A 6,402-nucleotide genomic window follows, 5' to 3' on the forward strand; every position below is an offset into this window, starting at 1 on the left:
ATCTTGGTTCTCTTAAATTTTTTGTCTTGATTACTGGCTCCACCATCATTGCTGTCTAACTTCTATTAATCCTTTCTTTTTCATATATTTTCTCATTCTTCATTATATTACTACTGCCTTCTTTAAACATTTCTCTGCTAGAATAAATGCCTGATTTCTGACCTTCCCTCTGAATCCCCCCACCATAATCCTTACCAATGTAGGATAAACACACGTATCTAATTATGGCCCTCTACTGATTAAAACTATTTAATGACTCCTCATTACATAAAGGGAATAGGTCAAAATCCATAATAATGCAGACAAAGTCCTGCATTATCTGTTTTTTGACTGCCTTTATTATTATACTTTCTGCTATTGCCCATGACACCCTACCATCCATGCTCTAGCATTTCTGAATATCTTGCTGGTCCTCAAAGCAGCCATGCTATTAAATACATTACTTATTAATGTTGCCCTTTCTGCTCAACTACAAAGTCAAATCAACATTAAGTGTCCATGAAGGTTTTCTGGAACACTATTGCCAAAACTAGCCCCAGATGCTGTGCCTGTGTATGAGTTGATATTACATACCAAAAAGCTTTCTTTCACTGACAAATCTGTTTCTCTGTATTAAAATGATCTAACCTTTACAGACTGTTTCTGACTCACAGTCTACCCATCTTCAATACAATGTATAGCAGCTAGTAAATGTTTGATGAATGTTTGAATGAATACCAAGTTTTTCTTAGGTTTCATTGATGTGATCTATTCCAAAACATATCCAAATCCTTAATATTATAATATAGTAAATACACAATTTCATCTCTGGAAAAAGAGTTAAAAGAATGAAACCAACATATTTCGAACACATTTGACCTCAACTATGGTTGATTAGTATGTTGCTGCACCTTGTATTTTTTTGACTGAAAAATTTTCATTCTATAGGAACTGAAAATTTAGATATTTTAATCATTTTTTGTATTTATACAGTCCCTTGGGAATAGAATTAATAAAATAAAAGTAGAATGAGTTAGAATATGCATTTACATACTTTTAGACAATAAGATAGCTTTTAAAATCTATAGATTTTTGCAGTGTTTATTTTTACAACCAAAATAATTTAAACTTTGCTTTCATTTACTACAATGAGGGTAGTTGTTGAAAATGCAAGCTTTTATGACCTACAGGTCACTCTTTTTTATTGGGTTGATGTTATCTAAACTTAATATGTTCATAGATTTCTATACTGTAAAGTGTAAAGTAATAGTGTTTCTCACATATTATTGCATTAAACTGGATATTTTCTAAAAAGAAATATAGTGTCTGGTATGAGGCTAACATATTATTGATACCTGTCAAACTTTCTTAGTTCTCAAATTAAAACGTGGACATTTAAAAGTATACATTTAAAAACTGTACATGCTACAAAATAAGGCATTTCTTTTGGAACATGATACAATCCTTGCAATATAGTTAAATAATAGAATTTAATACTAACATTTTATTTAAAAAGAAATTACTCAACTATGTAAGTATTTTGTTTATTATAAAATTAGAAATTAAAAGAAGTGTGGAGAAGAAATTCCAACATTATCTATGAGATTATTAGTACTGATCTTGAGCAAACTTACTCCAGTCTTTCCCTTTTTTTTGCAAAATAAAATATATATTGACATGTGTTCTACTCTTTAAAATTAGTATCAAAGCAGGCATTTCATTTTATTATTAAAATGATCAATATATTTTAAAATATTTTGGCATTCTGTCTTTAGGATTTTTACATTATATCATATGCTTAAAATGTATTGCCAATTTTCTTGTAAAACTTTTTGTATATTGTCAAAATTCTGGTTTACAAAATGACTTATGAAGCTTTCTATGGTTTTATTTTTTTAATTATCAATAAAGCATTGAAATTAATTATAATTTGTAAAGGTCTCAAGCAGAATCCTGCCATTTTTAAGATAATACATTATTGACCCACTCAGTTTTCTTCACATTATTGAGCTAAAAAATATTTCTATTGTGAAATCTCGTAAATTATACTTTTTCAGAAATGTACTCTAATTGATATTTTCAAGTATGTAAATCTATATTATTCTCCTATAAAGACAATATACATTTATATTGTCATATAAACTTTCCAGTTTATTATTTTTGAGAATGGGGAAATATACCATTTTCTGTTTTTCTCTCATTTTTAAAACAACTTGGCAGCACTTGTAGTTTTTAACTTTCTAAAGTCAGATTTACAAATTATTTATAAATTATATTTTTGCTTTTTTGTGCATGTATTTACTTCAACATTATTTTTAATTTTTCCCTTTTCTATTATTTTCTGTTTATTTAATTTTTTACTTTCAAACCACTTAAACTGTTAGTTTCTTTATTTTCATATATCATTATTCTTTATTTCAAAATGAAATAAAAATGGAAAATACATTTTTAAAATAAATAAAACTACTTTAATTTTTATCTAAAAAGTTTAATGCTTTATTATTAAAGTAAGCTATTTAGGCTATTTATGAGTAAAACTGTGCCTTTTGTCTCAAAGTTTTCACATACGTTTTTTCTTGCCCCTGTAATTTTACTTTCCGTTTTTGCATCAATAAATATTCAGATGTGGAAAAGTGTTTTAGAGGATGTCTATACCATGTGTTAGGCAGTGTTGGAGAAAAGGGGTTATTTCCAAGTGTTCTGTAAGCATTGTTTAAACTTTAACATATACTTTCAATAACATGGTTAGAGAATGAAACTTTTTAGTTTCCCTGTCTTATACTTAGCAATGTTTTATTTTTAGCCTCATGAAATATTAATTATTTAAAAAATATTAATGAACACTTGGAAAGAAGAAGGTATCATATCATATTTGGGGAGTTCAAAAGCAAATGTGACTTCACTCAACCTTAATTTATTGTTCAAATTTTCTATACGCTTTGTAATTTGATGTAACACAGGTATATGAGATATAACAATGTTTCTCATGTTTCTGTGTTTTTCTTCTATTCTTCTATATTTAAAGGGATGGACTGCCTCCCTTTGAAACAGATTTATGACTTTTAAACTGAAATATATTCTAGAGAAATAAAATTTATGGCCATATCATGTAGAAACAAGAGCAAGGTATATTTTCTCTTTCTCAAGTTTCTACTTTTATGTCAACTTTTCTATATCTTTACCTCAAAGCTATAATGTCCTCATAATTTTTATCACTTTCTTAAAACATTTCTTTCAGGGAGTTCATTGGTTTGTTTTTTATATGTTACTTTATTTTCTGTACTATATGTTCTGCTTATACTCTAAGCTCTGCTTATGTATCAAATAACCCCAAAACCGAGTGGATTAAAATATCAACTATCATCACATTTGTTCATGAATCTGCAGTTTGGACAGGTCCAGGTGGGGGTAGCTTGTCTTTTTAATCATGGCTCTCTATGGGGTGCTTCAGTGGACTGGGGCCTGGGATAGCTGGATGGCTAAGAAATGTTTTCTTTTTGTGAAGTCTCTGGAATGCTCCAAGCAATTTTTCTACATGGTCTATTCAGAATGGTAGTGTCAGGGCAGTGGAATATACATAGCAAGTGTTGTAGGTGTCAGGAAATGGAGGGTGCCAATCTCTCAGAAACAGACACAGCATCATTTCCACCATATTGAGTTGTTCAGGCTATCACATAGCCTGTCAAAGAGAAGAGAAAATAAATTCCACTTATGGATAGAGGGAGTAAAAAATCATCTATTTTAGATGCATCATCACTATTAATAATTTAGAAAGCCAATTTTTCATGTCTAAATAGTTCTTCCCTAACTTGGATTATTCTCTTGCTTGATGACTTCTCTAAGAATTTTTGTCAGATTGTTGCTTCCAACACTGTTGGCTGCAGAATGCTTTCACAGCATTGTCATATATTTGAATTACAAAAGCCTCCATGTCTAAGAACATGTTGAATGTGAGATTCCTGTTGCAACAGAAGTGGGAATTAGAGGCTGAAGCCAAGGAAAAAAAATCCACGTATGTTATATAAGCAGTAAAAAGACATTTGGAGCTAAACTCCTTTCTCAGGACTTAAGAATGGATTGAACAAGCTATGCTATCCCCAACCATAACCCAACACAAGACAGATTTTTGTCTATAAACATAAAGGCCTGGGGAAAAAAATTAAAGGTTAAAAAATAGGAGAGGAAGGGGACTTCCTACCATTACATGCCAAGTAAAATGGGGTCCCACGTGAATGACTCATGGGAAACAGGATGCCCCAAGGAAAGACTGTCATATTTTTCAACAACTGGATGTTTGGTGATTGTTTAATCTCTGCATTTACTCTAGGAATAACTTTTGAATAGTGTTATTAGTCCAACCTTGCACTGCTATAAATAAATACCTGAGACTGGCTAATTACAGAGAAAAGAGTTTCAATTGGCCCACAGTTCTGCAGACTGTATAGGAAGTATAGTGGCTTCTCTTTCTGGGAAGGCCTCAGAAAACTTAACAATCATGGCAGAAGGCGAAGGAGAAGCAAGCACGCTTTATTTACATGGCTACAGCAGGAGCGAGAGAGAGAGGTGGGAGGTGTACACTAAACACTTTTAAACAACCAGATCTCACAATAACTCACTAATTCACTCTCATGAGAACAGCACTGAGGGGATGGTGCCAATCCATTCATGAACACCACCCTCATGATACAATCACTTCCTACCAGGCTCCACAACCAACACTGGGAATACAATTCAACATGAGATTTGGTAGGGACACAGAACCAAACCATATCAAATACAGAAGAGTGCTGTAAGGAGAAAAAAAAAATGTTTTATGTTGTTGCATCATCAAATTCATACAGTTTAATAAACTGCATATAATTGCCAATATTGACTTGAAATTAATAAAATACTTGAGTTGGCTTTTGTTGATAATAAGCATGGCTCTTCAATCAAAATTTTCACAAAGGAATTTTTATGATTGGGTGACCTCAGATGAAAGGGAGACTCCTAGTAGGGTACCAGTTGATTATTCAGTTACCCAGGAACATTGTGGGAAGAAATTAATTCTGGTAATGACTGTTTTTAAAATGTTCTTGTTTCTTGATGGTGATAGAGATCCAAATAATGTTTAATGAAGGCTGTGTAGTTTTCCTTTCTAAATTAATGGGTAGCATTTGAAGGAGTCTACTTAGGGTTTTACTCTTAATACTGACTAAAAATACTATATACTTGAAAGAAAGCTGAGGAAGTGGGATCATGTAAAATGTTGCTAATTAGTGTATAGTGATTTATCTTTTTTATTTGATTTGACTCAAAATGGTGTCTTTGACATTGTATCTAGCAGAAATTCCACCAGTTTTCTAGTATATGGGTGATACTTTTCTTTAGCTATCTTTTCTGGCATGAGCATTTTTCTCTCACATTTTAATAGTTTTTAGACAATTGTAAAGGGAATTTTGAAAGCAGAATTAAGGACTTTATCATAAACTCATGAATCTAATCTTATGCTTTTGATTTATATTTGAGCCATATCCATTTATATTTTGGGAACAATAAATGAAAAATGAAAAATACTTGAAATCATAGTGTTTTGCTAGCCAGAAAGACACATTACGTCTTAGCTGGACATGAGAAAAATGTATTTCTAAGCTACTTATTGTTTATGGTATAAGTTGCTTCTGTATACATTTTTTTTCCATGTTAGGTAATGTGCTGATGTTATAACAAGGCTTGAGGAAGGTACATTTCACACAGGAGTGTGAAAACCCAATCATCACGCTTATGAACTGCAAAAGGATTCCCTATAAATTTTCAACTAACTATAGATGATTGATAGATGGATAGATAGATAGAGATAAAATTGCAGTTATTTTATTTATGTGGCATAGGTTTAAGATAAAATGGAAAACACCATATGAACAAAAGGACCAAATTAGCTGAAATTATAACTAAAGGAAAAATGAAACAAAGATTTTTGAGAACATGGCATAAATTTTCTGAGGTATAGCTAAGTTCACGTACTTTAGAATATAGAGGGTACCCCTATAGTAACTGCTTTTTAACTATGTGAGATTTTAGAATTCTATTAATCATTTTTCTCAGCTATCTTCCATTCCTTATCATCCCCTTGACTCTTCCCTCAATAGCTTTAAGGGAGAAAGATAGTGGTAAAGGATGAGGTACAGTATTGGGGAAGATTGAAACTCAAAGCTCTGTTCAGACAGAATAGAAATCAGAAGAAAAATGATGCTGTCTTCTGAGTCCTGGTTTTGGTTGCTTCCAATCACTTTTCCTTTCTCTAATATGTCTCACTTTTGTACTTAAAAAAAAAAAAAGCTATTAATCGAATCACATTACACCTCAACATTATTTTGTCCCTTTTGATCATCTTTAAATAATTATACAAATTGTATGTGATATTTACCCAGTCAATAAATTGAA

At 31.3% G+C, this 6,402-nt stretch overlaps 1 non-coding gene across 1 annotated transcript; it reads right to left on the reverse strand.

The window, feature by feature from the left end:
* Window positions 1-5,659: 5,659 nt before the first annotated feature.
* On the reverse strand, window positions 5,660-5,759 carry LOC111520984. The gene has a single exon (XR_002724819.1). It is a non-coding gene; the product is annotated as a small nucleolar RNA U13 (small nucleolar RNA).
* Window positions 5,760-6,402: the final 643 nt, after the last annotated feature.

This window comes from Piliocolobus tephrosceles, chromosome 7 (genome assembly GCF_002776525.5).
Source record: "Piliocolobus tephrosceles isolate RC106 chromosome 7, ASM277652v3, whole genome shotgun sequence".
NCBI classification, from domain to species: Eukaryota; Metazoa; Chordata; class Mammalia; order Primates; family Cercopithecidae; genus Piliocolobus; species Piliocolobus tephrosceles.